Genomic DNA, 19523 nt, shown 5'->3' with positions numbered 1-19523 from the left:
TTATGAAGCCCACTTGTTCCTTATTTATCAAGGACGGGACCAGATTTGCCATTCTATTTGCCAAGAGCTTTGCCCAAAGCTTAACGTCAACGTTAATGAGAGATATGGGCCTGTAACTGCCACATATCTCCGGGTTTTTCCCCTCTTTATGCAGTAGTGTGATGTGGGCCTCTTGCGATTGTTTGGGGAGTCTATCACCAGATAAGAGAGCATTAAATAGGTCCTTTAGTTCCGGAATTAGGATCGCTTTGAAGGCTCTATAATAGTCTATTGATAGCCCATCAGGGCCTGGACTTTTCCCCGTTGGGCTGGCCATTATGATATCCTCCACTTCTTGGGGTGTTACTGGTTCCAACAGACGATGGGCGGCGTTTTCGTCTAATTTTGGTAAGTTGGTGTTTTTTAGAAATAAGTCAATTCTGTCTCTATTATTGATATGTGGCACGGCAGGGTGTTGGTCTTTAAGGTTGTAAAGATTTGCATAGAATTGTTGAAAGGCGTCGGCTATTTCCAGCGACGAGGTATGCTTATGACCCGCCTGGTCTTTAATGACTTTAATAGTATTTCTGCTACGTGCCTTTTTAAGGAGTGCAGACATGTATTTTCCGCCTTTATTACCGTGAGCATAGGCGGCGTGTTTTGAGTAGAGGAGCTTTTTGTTGTACCTTGCTTCTAAAAGGTTTTTTAATGAGCGTCTCAAATCGATCAGCTCATCCATTTTGTTGGTTATTTGTGAGAGTTTAACCTCTCTTTCTATCTGTGCTATCTGGGCTAAAAGCTCGTCTATTTTTGCTTGTTGCTGTTTCTTGGTTCTTGATCCCAAAGAGATCAGAAGACCACGTACGAAGGCCTTATGGGCCTCCCATGTCACCGGTAATTTCACAGTCCCGTTGTTATTGAGCTGGAAGTATTCTTCAATCGAGTTTGAAAGATCCACTCTATCGATTTCCGACTCCAACAGAAATGGGTTGAGACGCCATCTCCATTCCCTGGGGCCATCTCTTATGAAGAGAATGTCCGCATGAACGGGGGCGTGGTCGGAAATCGTTATGGGGTCAATGATAGTCTTTTTAACTTTAGTTAGTAGGTCCCCTGAGACGAAGATAAAGTCTATTCTTTGAAATGAGGAGTGTATGTGGGAATAATGCGAGTAATCTCTTGAAGAGGGATTGAGGGAGCGCCATGCGTCCACGACCCCCAAATCGTTCAAAACGCGGACTAGTCTGCTTATTTGTTTTTGGGGGACACCTGATTTGTTCGAGGAGGAATCCAGCTTGGGGTTCAAGGTGACATTCCTGTACCCTCCCAGAATAATGTGGCCCTCCGCAAACTCTCTCAAGATCTCCAATTGGGACAGCAGCCATCCTACCTGATTCTGTCGTAGAATTCCTTTGCGGAATCACGGCTTACTCAATTTGGAATGTTTACACCCTTCCATATTAATTCTGAATTGATAATGCGCATAAGAAGTTTCCACACTGACACGAGGTTCAGCATGCATAGCTTCCTCAATTCTAACTTTAATGATCGGCGTGTAGCCTATTTTAAGAGTTTAACAAATCCGCCCATCTGGGCAGGTCAAAGATTACATAGATACAACGTATTGTTTAATCATTGGATAAGCATCTTGCAATTCTTCCATCCTCCGGTCATCTGTGATTGGCCATCAGGTGGTGGATGAAATGAGTGGGTTGTCTTGGCCCCACGTGTGGTTCCTTCGATATAATTGGATGTTACATCATGAGTTAATAATAGCATAGACCTCCCATGTTATTCGCGTCTGTTTCCAGTAAAGTCGCTGGGGAAATTTTCGCGGTAACTTGAAAGCGGAAGCTTGTCTCAGATTCTGTTCATTGTCTACTTCCTAGTTCCTTTAATCACCCATGCAACCGGACAAACAGATATATTTATATCTTGGTTGCGTGCTAAATTCCATCCAGCAGAGTTTATAAAACAGATATTTCATATAAGCGGAAGTACCTATTGCATAACTGTAAGAACATTATATTTGTAGCAAGACAGAAAGCAAATATGTATACAGAATGACAACTGTCTACTGCCAAGGCCCACCGATCCATATAGATATATACTGGGCTTCCACCACAATTCGTGTTTGGGGCATATAAATTTGCTATCGTTATTTTGGTATTGTTGATGGTGCCTTTTAGGAATAGGGCTCTTCCCATTTCATCAGAGTAGGTAGCTCCGAGTGAAAAGGGTAAGGATTTATGTAGATAAATAGATACCCCCTTGGAGGCTGTGGTAGGGTGGGAGTTATGGAAGTTTGATGTGAAGAGTTTCCCTGGAAGAGACATGCATCTACCCCCCTTAAAGTGTGTCTCCTGTATGAGAGCAATTTTAGTATTGTACCTTTTCAGGAGTTGTGACACCGCCGACCTCTTCTGTGGTAGATCGAGACCCCGGACATTGAATGTAGTGAGTCTTATCGTTTCCATGGGCTAAGCTCACCGCAGTCGTCCCTCTGGCAAGTTACCTAGACCGAAGAACAGGAGACAAAAACAGCAGATAGAAAATTCACTGTACTTCTAGAAGGTATATAAAGATAGGAGTGATAACCGGCGCTCGGTCGGAGCTCCCCGAGAGTTAAATCTGTAATAGTCGGGAGGGCAAAGGAGAGGAAGGAGGGGGGGTGGAAGAGCGTTATGTCAGGAGAGTCAGGAGAACAAGGGGAGGGAGGGTGAAGGTAGGGGTGAGGTTTGGACAAGTGCTGAAGATATAAAGTGTCTCGTACGAGACTAAACTGTAGAGCAAGAAATTATTGTCCAAAAATAAGTACGGCTGGTCAGACCCTGCGGTCAGGAACCAGACGAGACTGTGGGGTGAGTTGTAACCACTGAAGTGATTCCAAAAAGTAACGCCTAGCCGGATAGGCACAAAACAGGCACTCTCTTAACGGAAGAGTTAGTTTAGTAACAAAAAAAAAAGACAAAAACTTTTAGAAAATTTTTAGGACTCCAAGGGAATGTTCCAAGTCCTGGCGAGGGGACCATAAAGAGGCCTCCAAGGAAGCACGGGTCTGGGAAACTCTCGGGTCCTTGAGAATCTGTTGGTCACCTTTGAGCAACGGCCTGAACTTCACCGTTTCTCTCGACAGGAGATTCAAGTGTCTCTCGCAAGGTCCTCCTCTCTATTCTTTTTCTTTAGTTTGCTCTTGGGAGATTTACTATGACTCACTGTGCGCCAATTTTCTGATGTTGGGAGTTGGAGCAAGGATGGCAGGGCCGGCAGAGGGAGCCAATTGGGTAGTTCTATGGGCTCTAACCCCAGAAGGGGCCAGCACTCACTTAGGTCTTCAGGCGAGCGGATATTCAGTCTTTTGCCTTTATGGTTTATGCCTAGGCCAAAAGGGTAAAGCCATGCATATTTAATATTTTTTGATCTTAGACCCTCAAGCAATGGCCTCAGGAGTCTGCGCTTGGCGAGGGTTGCTGGGGAGAGGTCCTGAAATATTTGTATGGGAGAGTTCTCGTACTGCAAATTCCTTTGGTTGCGGGCTGCTTCCAAAATGGTTGCCGTATCAGGAAAAGCAAGTAACTTGCACACTATATCCCTGGGAGGTTCTGCAGCAGTTGGTTGGGGTCTCAGTGCTCTGTGCACCCTTTCTATGGACATGGTATTAGCTTTTTCAGAGCCCACCAGACCGGAAAAAATTTCAATCATGACTTTTTTCAGTGTGTCAGGTGCCCATGATTCTGGAAGACCTTTGATGCGCAGGTTGTTCCGCCGATTGCGGTTTTCCAGATCCTCCTGCATTAAAAGCATTTTGTTTAACTGAGTGTGCTGATCCTTTAAAATGTCGGCCATGACAGTAGCATGTGTGGTTACTATTTCTGTGGATCCCTCCAGCTCCTCCACCCTCCTCCCCATGTGCCTCACCTCCTCCTTTATCACGGTAAGATCAGCAATAATCGGGCTCATTGTTTTGGCCAGCAGACCTTTCATAAAACTCCTAGAAAGAGGCTCTTCTTCTTCTCCCTCCGTGTCGGACTCTTCCTCCCGCTCTATGCACGGAACGGGTGCAGCAGCCGGCGCCATCTTACTTACAGCGCGCGGTGACCGGGCTCCCTTCTCCTTCAGGAATCTCTGCAGATTCGATTGTCCCCGGGCTGGACGAGGGGTCCCCGAGTGTTCTCCTCCCTTGTCCTTGCTGATTCTTCCTACTTTAGACATTATTGCGATAGGTAAGTGCCTGTACGGAGTGCCGGTGTGTGGGAGCTATCACTCTAAGCAGCCATCACACTCTACGGCTAGGCTCCGCCCCCAGTTTTTTCTTTGTTTGTATTTTCTGTGCCATCACTTAGCGATGACATGGGTACTCGCAGCTCATACACAATGTTAGTTGTGTATGGGCTGCAGGTCAAATGCCTCCATTGATTTCATGCAAAATAGAACATGGTGGGATTTTTCTTCTGTCCATGGAATACGCAATTTATATCCACGAGTGTGAAGGAAAAATCGAAACTACATGCCTTTTATTGTCTGCGTTTTGCCGCGCAAAGTCCACGCGCACTGTGATCGTGGATTCCGCAAATTAAAATGAGAGAGAGGAGAGAGAGAGGAGAGAGAGAGAGAGGAGAGAGAGAGAGAGAGGAGAGAGAGAGAGAGAGGAGAGAGAGAGAGAGAGGAGAGAGAGAGAGAGAGGAGAGAGAGAGAGAGGAGAGAGAGAGAGAGGAGAGAGAGGAGAGAGAGAGGAGAGAGAGAGAGAGGATAGAGGGGGAGAGAGAGAGAGAGAGAGAGAGAGAGAGGTCATTGGTGCCAGCTCCCGGGGCTCACTGTGACATAGAAGTCACTCAGAAGGAAAAGGATGATGAAGAGGAGGTGGAAGATGATGAGGTGCTTGACCCAACATGAACAGAGAGTCATTATAACAGCTCGCAGGAAGGGCAGGAAGAGGTGGACGTTGCGAGTTGGGTTCAAAGAATCCCTGCCTGTGCAAGTCCTGAGAGCAGATCTAGCTGTGGGACTGATGTTGGTGCTGCAGGGACTAGTAGGCTGAACTAGGTGAACGTATGTACATCCAAAACAGCGCTGCACAGATGTGCAAATAAAGCACGTGAACGAAGCTGAGTGCCCATTTCTTTCAATGGGGCCGCCGCTGCTGCTAGCAGCCCTATTGAAAGCAATGGGATGCCGGCAACACTTGCAGTGATTTTTCGGGGAAGGGCTTAAAATATAAGCCCTTCCCTGAAAAATCATCCCTAGCTTGTGTAAAAAAATAAAAAATATATATACTTTTAGGCGTGTCTAGCCACTTGGATTCCCTGCACTGTAGCTCTTTCAGTAGGCGGGGATTTTAAAGGGCTGTGTCTGCTTGGCTGAGTGCTCAACCAATCACAGGCAGCGCTCAGCCATTCATTGAATTCAAAATATATCACATGGAAAACAAAAATGTGTTGTAGAAAAGCCTAAAAAAATAAAATTTTGGTATTTTTGTAATCGTTACAAACCACAGAAAGAGGTTTTCTTATAGTTTATACAGATGCAGCAAAGATTAACTTGACATTTAATGCACTATGATAACTACAATACTACAATGTATTACAATGCTGTAAAACTAGTCATTGCGATGTTTGTCATGTTAATGATTGCTACATCTGTACTGCATGGTTAACCCTGTAAAAACTGACCTCCCCCCCCCCCCCAAAAAAAAATTGCTACATATTTTTACCCTTTACTCCTGCAAAAAATTAACAAAAGTTATATCATATGTAATATAAAACTCAAAATGGTGCCATTACAAAAACCTACATGTTTTTCAAAAAACACGTCTTTAGGTTGCAATAGTAATGGAAAAAGTTATATCTTTTGTAACGCAGAATTGAAAATAATCACTGTGCCCCGAAGTTCAAAATAGGCCATGTCCTTAAATGGTGCAGTTCAATTCCTGCCACGGAAACTATGGGATTCATTCTCCAGATCTATCGCTCATGTTATTGATAACCATTGATCCATGTGACACAAGCTGAACCTGCCAATTCCTGCTGAAAAGAAAAAAAAAATCAATGACAAGGTGATTACACGGCTGCGGAGGTGGACGGCGCTCCTGCGGTGCACATACCGATATGTCGGTGTCTGATGGTATATTGGACATGTGCCCATCTAATATTGCAACAAATAATAGGATGGCACAATTTGCACATGTGTTGCACATTTGTTCTTGTGGTCTCTGGACCAATCAGGATCCTGCAACTTGGATATGGATGATAAAGCAAAGCTTTACATTTTTGTGGCCCCCAAAAACCAGAGAGACTGTCCCACGAGCTGACTGTGGACTAATAAGGCATGCTAGAAGCTAGAAGTGATTCTTAACACTTTCCAATCCAATGTCGGGCCTGCCCCGACATCATCATTTTCCTCCACAGCTCCGATGTCGGGACAGGCCTGACACTGCAGTGCAGGAGTGCATATGCATCCGATCGTCAGACACATCGGGTGCAGATGCACTCCTGCACTGGTCCTCATCGAAGACCCCCGAGGAGAAAGCAGAAAGGGTTTATAACCCTTTCTGCCTTCTCCTTTACACATTACATAGCGCTCAGTTAGCGCTATGTAATGCATGGAGATTCCAGACCGCGATCATGTGACCGCCGGTGTCACCTGACCCCAAGCTGTCACATGAACGCCGAGCCGGGAGGCTGAAGGGAGAATGCGGAAGTATTACTTCCGCATTCCCCCCACGGTGCAGTGAGCACCGGCACCCTCCCGAACTCTGTCAGATCAGGAGGGTGAAGTGAAAATTTATTTTTTCTCAGCCATTCTCTCCAGCTGCAATTTATTTGGAGCTGGGAAGAATGGATAAGAAAAAATACATGGATTGAAAAGGGTTAAAGGCGAAGTCAGACAAGCGTTTTTTTGGCGTCTATTAGGACCATTGGTTTCCTATGCAGTGTTCGCATGTCCGTTTTTGAAAAGGAAATGAATTGCTGTGCGCTGCCTGTGATTGGCCAGGAAGAAGTGCTTCAGTACAGTGTCAGGGAGCCAGTGAGAAGACACGCCGGAGCCCCAATAGCAGCAGAGAGGTGATGTATATTTTTCAGAATTTTTTACAACAGCAAGGGATGATTTTCAGGGCTTATATTTCAAGACCTTCCCTGAAAATCACTGCAGGGGTTGCCTGCATCCCATTGCTTTCAATGAGGCGGCAATGGGAAAGGAGCTTCGGTCAGGTGCATTTTGAACACGTGTGGAGGGCATCTTTTTTGCACACATAGGCGCGCCCACAAAAACACTTGTCTGACTCCGCCCTCAGGCAGGATTCACTTGAGCGTTTTATTGCAGCAATTTTGGACCTATCTTTTGCCGGAATACGCCGTCTGGTCCCATAGGAGTTTCTGCTAAGCTCCCGCCCCGCCCGCCTCATCCCCTCCTGGCAGCCAGCAAGGGGTGAAAAGGTGGTGGTAGTTTAACACACTAGCTCCTGCCCCATCCTACCCCTCCCTTTACCGGCAGCCGGCAAGTGGCAGGAAGGGGAAGGGAGTTGAGCAAAGCTAAACTCTCTCCGCACGCCCGATGGTATTCTGGGCTACGGTGTATACATGCCGCACCCAGCCATCTGAATAGGCATTAAAACAGGAGATGCAGACGCGACTTGGTCGTGGCTGCCTCTCGATCACGCGATTTTCGCACGCAGTGCGGCCGTGACGTGGGTATCCGCAGACCACAGCAACCGTGTGAAGGAGCCCTAAAGGGATATTCTCAGCTTATAAAGTGTAATTAATAGAGATGAGCGAACGTACTCGTCCAAGCTTGATACTCGTTTGAGTATTAGGGTGTTCGAGATGCTCGTTACTCGAGACGAGCACCACGCGGTGCTCGACTCCATTACATTTCCTTCCCTGAGAAATTTGCGCGCTTTTCTGGCCAATAGAAGCACAGGGAAGGCATTACAACTTCCTCCTGTGACGTTCCAGCCCTATCCCACCCCCCTGCAGTGAGTGGCTGGGGAGATCAGATGACACCCGAGCATTTAAATCTGCCCCGCCCGCGGCTCCGCACAGATGCATGCTGACAGAGATCACGGAAAGTGCTGTCTTGCTGTAGCTGCTATAGGGAGAGTGTTAGGTGTTATATTCGTCTTCAAGAACCCCAACGGTCCTTCTTAGGGCCACATCTGACCGTGTGCAGTACTGTTGAGGCTGCTTTTAGCAGTGTTGCACATTTTTTTTTTTTGTATATCTGGTGTGCAGACCATAGCGTCCTCAGTCTGCAGTCATTTTACTCAGTATAGGGGCAGTACTGGTGAGGCAGGGACAGTGGTACAGGGAAAGTGGTTTACTGGCTATATAGGCAGTGGGCTTTTTTTTTTTAAAATTGGGGAAAAATACTATATTTGGGCTGCCTGTGACTGTCTTCAGTTTACTGCGTGTCTGCTGGGGGTAGTAGTTGCTAATTAATACCCAGCTAAGTGTTACAGCAGGCTTGCGCATAATTGTTTCCTGGCTCTGCTGTGCCCGTTACATGAGCACCGTCATCCCGCCACACGGAAACAGTACACATTATATCCGCTGCATGCGGTGTCTCTGGTTTTTCACCTCACCATTTTAAAAAAATTGAGGCAAAATACTTAAGGCCTACCACTGGGTTTTGTCCACTTCACTGGTTCTGCGCTGTGAATTGCAGCAGCTCAGTCATACGCACCTACGTCTCACTACAGGCTTGCGCATAATTGTTTCCTGGCTCTGCTGTGCGTTCCGTAAGCGAAGTCAGCCTCCAACCACAGGCCAATAAGCGGCACATTTAATTACAGCGTTCTGTTTCTGCTCTACTCGTAATACACCATGCTGAGGGGTAGGGGTAGGCCTAGAGGAAGTGGACGTGGACGCGGGCGAGGACGCGGAGGCCCAAGTGAGGGTGTGGGCACAGGCCGAGCTCCTGGTGCAGGTGTATCGCAGCCGACTGCTGCGGTTTTAAGAGAGAGGCAAGTTTCTGGGGTCCCCAGATTCATCTCACAATTAATGGGTCCACGCAGTAGACCTTTATTAGAAACTGAGCGGTGTGAGCAGGTCCTGTCGTGGATGGCAAAAAGTGCATCCAGCAATCTATCGACCACCCAGTCTTCTACGCCGTCCACAGCTGCAACTCTGAATCCTCTGGCTGCTGCTCCTCCTTCCTCCCAGCCTCCTCACTCCACTACAATGACACATGCTCAGGAGCGGGAAGACTCCCAGGAACTGTTCTCGGGCCCCTGCTCAGATTGGGCAGCAGTGGTTCCTCTCCCACCAGAGGAGTTTATCGTCACTGACGCCCAACCATTGGAAAGTTCCCGGGGTCCGGGGGATGAGGCTGGAGACTTCCGGCAACTGTCTCAAGACCTTTCAGTGGGTGAGGAGGACGATGACGATGAGACACAGTTGTCTATCAGTGAGGTAGTAGTAAGGGCAGTAAGTCCGAGGGAGGAGCGCACAGAGGATTCGAAGGAAGAGCAGCAGGACGATGAGGTGACTGACCCCACCTGGTTTGCAACGCCTACTCAGGACAGGTCTTCAGAGGGGGAGGCAAGGGCAGCAGCAGGGCAGGTTGCAAGAGGCAGTGCGGTGGCCAGGGGTAGAGGCAGGGCCAGACCGAATAATCCACCAACTGTTTCCCAAAGCGCACCCTCGCGCCATGCCACCCTGCAGAGGCCGAGGTGCTCTAAGGTCTGGCAGTTTTTCACAGAGACGCCTGACGACCGATGAACAGTGGTGTGCAACCTTTGTCACGCCAAGATCAGCCGGGGAGCCACCACCAACAGCCTCACCACCACCAGCATGCGCAGACATATGATGGCCAAGCACCCCACAAGGTGGGACGAAGGCCGTTCACCGCCTCCGGTTTGCACCGCTGCCTCTCCCCCTGTGCCCCAACCTGCCACTGAGATCCAACCCCCCTCTGAGGACACAGGCACTACCGTCTCCTGGCCTGCACCCACACCCTCACCTCCGCTGTCCTCGGCCCCATCCAGCAATGTCTCGCACCGCACCGTCCAGCCGTCGCTTGCGCAAGTGTTTGAGCGCAAGCGTAAGTACTCCGCCACGCACCCGCACGCTCAAGTGTTAACCGTCCACATAGCCAAATTTATCAGCCTTGAGATGGTGCCGTATAGGGTTGTGGAAACGGAGTCCTTCAAAAGTATGATGGTGGCGGCGGCCCCGCGCTACTCAGTTCCCAGTCGCCACTACTTTTCCCGATGTGCCAACCCAGCCCTGCACGACCACGTCTCCCACAACATTGTACGCGCCCTCACCAACGCGGTTACTGCCAAGGTCCAATTAACAACGGACACGTGGACAAGCACAGGCGGGCAGGGCCACTATATCTCCCTGACGGCACATTGGGTGAATTTAGTGGAGGCTGGGACAGAGTCAGAGCCTGGGACCGCTCACGTCTTACCCACCCCCAGAATTGCGGGCCCCAGCTCGGTGGTGGTATCTTCGGCGGTGTATGCTTCCTCCACTAAACCACACTCCTCCTCCTCCTCCGCAACCTCTGTCTCGCAATCTAGATGTGTCAGCAGCAGCAGGACGTCGCCAGCAGTCTGTGTCGCGCGGCGTGGCAGCACAGCAGTGGGCAAGCGTCAGCAGGCCGTGCTGAAACTACTCAGCTTAGGAGAGAAGAGGCACACGGCCCACAAACTGCTGCAGGGTCTAACAGAGCAGACCGACCATTGGCTTGCGCCGCTGAGCCTCCAACCGGCATGGTCGTGTGTGACAACGGGCGTAACCTGGTGGCGGCTCTGCAGCTCGGCAGCCTCACGCACGTGCCATGCCTGGCCCATGTCTTTAATTTGGTGGTTCAGCGCTTTCTGAAAAGCTACCCACGCTTGTGAGACCTGCTCGTAAAGGTGCGCTGGCTCTGCGCACATTTCCGCAAGTCCCACACGGACGTTGCCACCCTACGCACCCTGCAACATCGGTTTAATCTGCCAGTGCACCGACTGCTGTGCGACGTGCCCACACGGTGGAATTCTACGCTCCACATGTTGGCCAGGCTCTATGAGCAGCGTAGAGCTATAGTGGAATACCAACTCCAACATGGGCGGCGCAGTGGGAGTCAGCCTCCTCAATTATTTTCAGAAGAGTGGGCCTGGTTGGCAGACATCTGCCAGGTCCTTGGAAAGTTTGAGGAGTCTACCCAGGTGGTGAGCGAGGATGCTGCAATCATTAGCATCACCATTCCTCTGCTATGCCTCTTGAGAAGTTCCCTGCAAAGTATAAAGGCAGATGCTTTGCGCTCGGAAACGGAGGCGGGGGAAGACAGTATGTCGCTGGATAGTCAGAGCACCCTCATGTCTATATCTCAGCGCGTTGAGGAGGAGGAGCATGAAGAGGATGAGGAGGAGGGGGAAGAGACAGCTTGGCCCACTGCTGACGGTACCCATGCTGCTTGCCTGTCCTCCTCCTCAGGCCATACACGCTGAAAGGATGAGGAGGAGGAGGAGGAGTAGGAGGAGGATCCTGAAAGTGATCTTCCTAGTGAAGACAGCCATGTGTTGCCTACAGGTACCCTGGCACACATGGCTGACTTCATGTTAGGATGCCTTTCTCGTGACCCTCGCGTTGCACGTATTCTGGCCACTACGGATTACTGGGTGTACACACTGCTCGATCCACGGTATAAGGATAACCTTTCCACTCTTATTGCCGAAGAGGAAAGGGGTTCGAGAGTGTTGCTATACCACAGGACCCTGGCGGACAAGCTGATGGTAAAATTCCCATCCGACAGCGCTAGTGGCAGAAGGCGCAGTTCCGAGGGCCAGGTAGCAGGGGAGGTGCGGAGATCGAGCAGCATGTACATCCCAGGCAGTGCAACACTCTTTAAGGCCCTGGACAGCTTTATGGCTCCCCAGCAAGACTGTGTCACCGCTCCCCAGTCAAGGCTGAGTCGGCGGGAGCACTGTAAAAGGATGGTGAGGGAGTACGTAGCCGATCGCACGACCGTCCTCCGTGATGCCTCTGCCCCCTACAACTACTGGGTGTCGAAGCTGGACACGTGGCCTGAACTCGCGCTGTATGCCCTGGAGGTGCTTGCTTGTCCTGCAGCTAGCATCTTGTCAGAGAGGGTGTTTAGTGCGGCTGGGGGAATCATCACAGACAAGCGTACCCGCCTGTCAACCGACAGTGCCGACAGGCTTACACTCATCAAGATGAACAAAGCCTGGATTTCCCCAGACTTCTCTTCTCCACCAGCGGACAGCAGCGATACCTAAGCAATACGTAGGCTGCACCCGCGGATGGAAGCATCGTTCTCAATCACCATCCAAAACGGGGACATTTCTGCTTCATCAATCTGTGTATAATATTCCTCCTCCTCCTCCTGCTCCTCCTCCTGAAACCTCACGTAATCACGCCGAACGGGCAATTTTTCTTAGGGCCACAAGGCTCACTCATATAATTTTTCTAAACCATTTTTATACGTTTCAATGCTCTTAAAAGCGTTGAAACTTTAACTTGAACCAATTTTTCGTTAAACTGGGCTGCCTCCAGGCCTAGTTACCACTTAAGCCACATTAACCAAAGCGATTAATGGTTTTCACCTGCCATCTTGGTTGGGCATGGCCAATTTTTTCTGAGGTACATTAGTACTGTTGGTACACCAATTTTTTGGGGCCCTCACCTACAGTGTAATCATAGTAATTTCTATGTTCTTCGCCTGCACTCATGGTACAGAAAGGTGTGTGGGGTTGGCCTACACTTTAGCTACATAAATGTAACTGGGGCCTTGTCTATACTGCAGCTACTGAAATGTGAAAGAGACTGTTATCTCCCTAAACTGCTGCAATGGGAATGTTACTGGGGCCTGTCTTGAGTGCTACTATTACTGAAATGGAACTAAGACTGCGCTCCCCCTATACTGCTGCTAGTGATATGTTAGTGGGGCCTGTCCCTAATGCTATCGCTGAAATGTTAATCATTCTGGGCTCTGCCTATACCGCTGCTAATGGTATGTCACTGGGGTGTGGAAACAGAGGCTTCACAAAGACATGATGGCGGCGAGGCCATTTCCCACCAACGCTGTTACTGTTAAGGTGCATATAACCACGGACACGTGGAGAGGACACATAGTGCCTCCAAAACATCCCCCTCCTCCTCCAACAATGAAAACATTCTTGGCAAATACCTTTGCATTGGTCCGTCTGGTGGCAGTCCAAGAATTTCACCTTTAACGACACAACAAGAGAGCACCACCACCATCCCCCCGCCACGGCCCACTTAATCCTGGCCACATTCCGAAAACCAACTACATAAAACCGCGCTACTAGGTCCGCAGTCACCACCACCACATTACCACCAACGAGGTTACTGTTAAGGTACATATTACCAGTCTGACTGGGGCATGGAGTGTGGGCCGAAGCCCACCTGTATTGTATCTGACGTTAGCTCTGCTGAGTAGGGCACTGCAATGGGATATATTTGTGTACCGCCGGTGGGTTCCAGGGAGCCACCCATGCTGTGGGTCCACACGGAGTTGTAACTGCATCTGTCCACTTGTAAAGAACCCCAGTCTGACTGGGGCATGCAGTGTGGGCCGAAGCCCACCTGCATTAACCACAACATTGCCTCAGCTGTGATGGGCAATGCAATGGGATTTATTTATGTACCGCCGGTGGCTTCCTGGCACCCACCCATGCTGTGGGTCCACAGGGAGTGTAACCTACATCTGTCCACTTGTAAACAACCCCAGTCAGACTGGGGCATGCAGTGTGGGCCGAAGCCCACCTGTATTAAGCACGACATTACCTCAGCTGTGATGGGCAATGCAATGGGATTTATTTATGTACCGCCGGTGGCTTCCTGGCAACCACCCATGCTGTGGGTCCACAGGGAGTTGTTACTACATGTGTCCACTTGTAAAGAACCCCAGTCTGACTGGGGCATGCAGTGTGGGCCGAAGCCCACCTGCATTAACCACGACATTACCTCAGCTGTGATGGGCAATGCAATGGGATTTTTTTATGTACCACCGGTGGGTTCCAGGGAGCCACCCATGCTGTAGGTGCACACGGAGTTTAACCTACATCTGTCCACTTGTAAAGAACCCCAGTGTGACTGGGGCATGCAGTGTGGGCCGAAGCCCACCTGCATTAACCACGACATTACCTCAGCTGTGATGGGCAATGCAATGGGATTTATTTATGTACCGCCGGTGGCTTCCTGGCAACCACCCATGCTGTGGGTCCACAGGGAGTTGTTACTACATCTGTCCACTTGTAAAGAACCCCAGTCTGACTGGGGCATGCAGTGTGGGCCGAAGCCCACCTGCATTAACCACGACATTACCTGAGCTGTGATGGGCAATGCAATGGGATTTATTTATGTACCGCCAATGGCTTCCTGGCACCCACCCATGCTGTGGGTCCACAGGGAGTTTAACCTACATCTGTCCACTTGTAAAGAACCCCAGTCAGACTGGGGCATGCAGTGTGGACCGAAGCCCACCTGTATTAAGCACGACACTACCTCAGCTGTGATGGGCAATGCAATGGGATTTATTTATGTACCGCCGGTGGCTTCCTGGCACCCACCCATGCTGTGGGTCCACAGGGAGTTGTTACTACATCTGTCCACTTGTAAAGAACACCAGTCTGACTGGGGCATGCAGTGTGGGCCGAAGCCCACCTGCATTAACCACGACATTACCTCAGCTGTGATGGGCAATGCAATGGGATTTTTTTATGTACCGCCGGTGGGTTCCAGGGAGCCACCCATGCTGTGCGTGCACACGGAATTCCCATTGCGGAGTTGTACCTGCCTGTGACTATTTATAAAAAACCGCGGTCTGACTGGGCCATGCAGACACCTTGACAGAATGAATAGTGTGTGGCACATAGGTTCCCCATTGCTATGCCCACGTGTGCAGCTCCAGATGGAGGTGGCACAGGATTGGATTTCTCATTGCTTCTGTACAGCATTGTGGACTATCGGCCCGCCCATTTTATGGGGGGGTCGCTGCCTAGCCATGCCAACCCTCTGCAGTGTGTGCCTGCTTTTCCTCTGGCAGACGCACTTATAAATAGACATGAGGGTGGCGTGGCATGAGGGCAGCTGAAGGCTGCGCAGGGACAATTTGGTGTACGCTGTGGACACTGACGTGCGGGGGGGGGGGGGGGTTGGGCAGCATGTAACCCAGGAGAAGTGGCAGCGGAGTGTCATGCAGGCAGTGATTGTGCTTTGTTGGAGGTAGTGTGGTGCTTAGCTAAGGTATGCCATGCTAATGAGGGCTTTTCAGAAGTAAAAGTTGTTGGGAGGGGGGGGGGCACTCTTGCCGGTATTGTGGCTTAATAGTGGGACCTGTGAACTTGAGATGCAGCCCAAAATGTAGCCCCTCGCCTGCCCTATCCGTTGCTGTGTCGTTCCCATCACTTTCTTGAATTGCCCAGATTTTCACACATGAAAACCTTAGTGAGCATCAGCGAAATACAAAAATGCTCGGGTCGCCCATTGACTTCAATGGGGTTCGTTACTCGAAACGAACCCTCGAGCATCGCGAAAAATTCGTCTCGAGTAACGAGCACCCGAGCATTTTGGTGCTCGCTCATCTCTAGCCACTACGGATTACTGGGTGTACACACTGCTCGACCCACGGTATAAGGAGAACTTTTCCACTCTCATACCCGAAGAGGAAAGGGGTTCGAGAGTGATGCTATACCACAGGACCCTGGTGGACAAACTGATGGTAAAATTCCAATCCGACTGCGCTAGTGGCAGAAGGCGCAGTTCCGAAGGCCTCTGCTCACTACAACTTCTGGGTGTCAAAGCTGGACACGTGGCCTGAACTCGCGCTGTATGCCCTGGAGGTACTTGCTTGCCCTGCGGCTAGCGTCTTGTCAGAGAGGGTGTTTAGTGCGGCTGGGGGAATCATCACAGATAAGCGTAGCCGCCTGTCAACCGACAGTGCCGAAAGGCTTACACTCATAAAGATGAACAAAGCCTGGATTTCCCCAGACTTCTCTTCTCCACCAGCGGACAGCAGCGATACCTAAACAATACGTAGGCTGCACCCGCGGATGGAAGCATCGTTCTCTATCACCATAAAAAACGGGGACCTTTTAGCTTCATCAATCTGTGTATTATATTCATCCTCCTCCTCCTGCTCCTCCTCCTGTAACCTCACGTAATCACGCCGAACGGGCAATTTTTCTTAGGCCCACAAGGCTCAGTCATATGACTTTTGTAAACAATGTTCATACGTTTCAATTCTCATTAAAGCGTTGAAACTTGCACCTGAACCAATTTTTATTTTAACTGGGCTGCCTCCAGGCCTAGTTACAAATTAAGCCACAGTAACCAAAGCGATTAATGGGTTTCACCTGCCCTCTTGGTTGGGCATGGGCAATTTTTCTGAGGTACATTAATACTGTTGGTACACCAATTTTTTGGGGCCCTCGCCTACAGTGTAATCCTTGTAATTTTTATGGGCTTCGCCTGCACTCATGGTACAGCAAGGTGTGTGGGGTTGGCCTACACTTTTGCTACATAAACGTAACTGGGGCCTTGTCTATACTGCAACTACTGAAATGTGAAAGAGACTGTTATCTCCCTAAACTGCTGCAACGGGAATGTTACTGTGGCCTGTCTTGACTGCTACTACTACCGAAATGGAACTAAGACTGTCCTCCCCCTATACTGCTGCTAGTGATATGTTACTGGGGCTTGTCCCTAATGCTACCGCTGAAATGTTACTAATTCTGGGCTCTGACTATACCACTGCTAATGCTATGTCACTGTGGTGTGGAAACGGAGGCTTCCCAAAGACATGATGGTGGCGAGGCCATTTCCCACCAACGCAGTTACTGTTAAGGTTCATATTACCAGTCTGACTGGGGCATGCACTGTGGGCCGAAGCCCACCTGTATTGTATGTGACGTTAGCTCTGCTAAGCAGGGCACTGCAATGGAATAAATTTATGTACTGCCGATAGGTTCCAGGGAGCCACCCATGCTGTGGGTCCACAGGGACTTCACACTAGTGATTTGTACCTGCCAGTGTCTATGTATTAAAAACCCTGGTCAGACTGGGGCATGCAGTGTGGGCCGAAGCCCACCTGCATTTAATCTGACGTTACCTCAGCTGTGCTGGACAATGCAATGGGATTTATTTATGTAATGCCGGTGGCTTCCTGGGACCCACCCATGCTGTCGGTCCACACGGAATTGTACCTGCCTGTGTCTACTTATAAAGAACCCCAGTCTGACTGGGGCATGCAGTGTGGGCCGAAGCCCACCTGTATTTAATCTGACGTTAGCTCTGCTGTCCAGGGCACTGCAATGGGATTTGTTTATGTACCACCGGTGGGTTCCAGGGAGCCACCCATGCTTTGGGTCCACACGGACTTCACATTAGGGAGTTGTACCTGCCTGAGTCTTTGTATTAAAAACCCCGGTCAGACTGGGGCATGCAGTGTGGGCCGAAGCCCACCTGCATTTCATCTGACGTTACCTTAGCTGTGCTGGGCACTGCAATGGGATTTGTTTATGTACCGCCGGTGGGTTCCAGGGAGCCACCCATGCTGTGGGTGCACACAGAATTCCCATTGCGGAGTTATACCTGCATGTGACTATTTATAAAAATATGAGGCCAGCGTGTGGCATGAGGGCAGCTGAAGGCTGCGCAGGGACACTTTGGTGTGCGCTGTGGACACTGGATCGTGCGGGGGGGGGGGGGGGGTTGGGCAGCATGTAACCCAGGAGAAGTGGCAGCGGAGTGTCATGCAGGCAGTGATTGTGCTTTGTTGGAGGTAGTGTGGTGCTTAGCTAAGGTGTATGCCTTGCTAATGAGGGTTTTTTAGAAGTAAAAATTGTTGGGGGGGGAGCACTCTTGCCGCTATTGTGGCTTAATAGTGGGACCTGGGAACTTGAGATGCAGCCCAACATGTAGCCCCTCGCCTGCCCTATCCGATTCTGTGTCGTTCCCATCACTTTCTTGAATTTCCCAGATTTTCACAAATGAAAACCTTAGCAAGCATCGGCGATATACAAAAAAGGTCGAGTCGCCCATTGACTTCAATGGGGTTCGTTGCTCGAAACGAACCCTCGAGCATCGCGGAAAGTTTGACTTGAGCAACGAGCCCCCGAGCATTTTGGTGCTCGCTCATCTCTAGTAATTAACACCAAAATTGTCCAAAGGGCAAGGAACCCTTGTTAAGATCTAACTTTAATTGAACTAAATTAACCCTTTATTCAACTAAATTACGTTCTGCAGTTTCGAGGTATGTATGAAGGGGGATTGCAGGGTTATCCTGCTCCATGCAACGCAGGTGTTGGCTGTTTCTTACAGCTGACACCCGCCTGCAACAGCTCCGATAAGCTGTGTGGCTCATCGTAGCTGTTAACCCTTTAAATGCCATAGTCAATTCTGACAGCAGCATTTAAATACCCTGACCGAGGTTCTGTGGTCCTGTACGTCCCCCCGCGATGTGATCGCAGGTTGCTGTGAAGTTGTCATGGCAAGCGGAGGCAATGCTTGATTGCCTGTCAGATCACGGTATGATGTAGTGCTATGACATTACATACTACTGTAGGAGCGATCAAAGCATCGCAAGTTCCTGTTCCCTCTGGGGATTTAAAGAAGTAGTAAAAATAAGCTTTACAAAGTTTTACTAATTCTTAAACAAATAAAAGTAATAAAAGTTTTTAGAAAAAAAAAACATTTTGGCATCTTTATGATCTAAAAAGAATTTAAATAATAAAACCAAAATACATATTTGGTATCACTGCATCCATAAAAGTCCGATACATCAAACTAATGCATTCTTTAACCCCGCACAGTGAACATCGTCAGAAAAAAGAATAATGCCTGAATTGCACTTTTTTTGCCCCCCCCCCCCCCCTCCCCCATCTCCAAGAAAAATGTAGTAAAAAGCGATCAAAGAGACATATATATTCCAAAATGACACCAAAAGAAACTACAGGACATCCCACAAAATTAACCCTTGCACCATGTCAACGGAAAAATTAAAAAATTATGGCTGTCAGAAGATGGCGGCAGGAAATAATTTTAAAAAATTGAATATCTTTGAAAAGAAAAAAAAAATAGTACAGCCAAAAATAACTATATAAATTTGGTATCATTGTTATTGTACTGACCTATAGAGATAATTTGTCTTTTTTTTCCCAGTGTGTACGCCGTAGTAACAAGATGCGTCTCAAGGATGGCGGAGTTTTGTTTTTTTTCCATTTCTCTCCACTTAGAATTTTTAAAAAGCTTTTCAGTACATTATATGGCACATTAAATAGTACCATTGAAAAATACAACTTGTCCCACGAAAAACAAGCCTTTAGGGTAACTACCCACTACAGTTTTTTTTTCACTGCGAAATTCGCAGCGTTTTTTTTTTCTGCAGGGGTCTATGGGACTTGTAATGTTAAAATCGCAATTGCGCAAAATTGCGATTTTGCGTGATCGCGATTTTAACATTACAAGTCCCATGGACCCCTGCAGAAAAAAAACGCTGCGAATTTCGCAGTGAAAAAAAAACTGTAGTGTGTAGTCAGCCTCATACAGCGACATCCATGGATAAATAAAGGA

The sequence above is a fragment of the Eleutherodactylus coqui genome, chromosome 8, assembly GCF_035609145.1.
Source record: "Eleutherodactylus coqui strain aEleCoq1 chromosome 8, aEleCoq1.hap1, whole genome shotgun sequence".
Taxonomy (NCBI): domain Eukaryota; kingdom Metazoa; phylum Chordata; class Amphibia; order Anura; family Eleutherodactylidae; genus Eleutherodactylus; species Eleutherodactylus coqui.
This window is presented reverse-complemented; position numbering follows the sequence as displayed.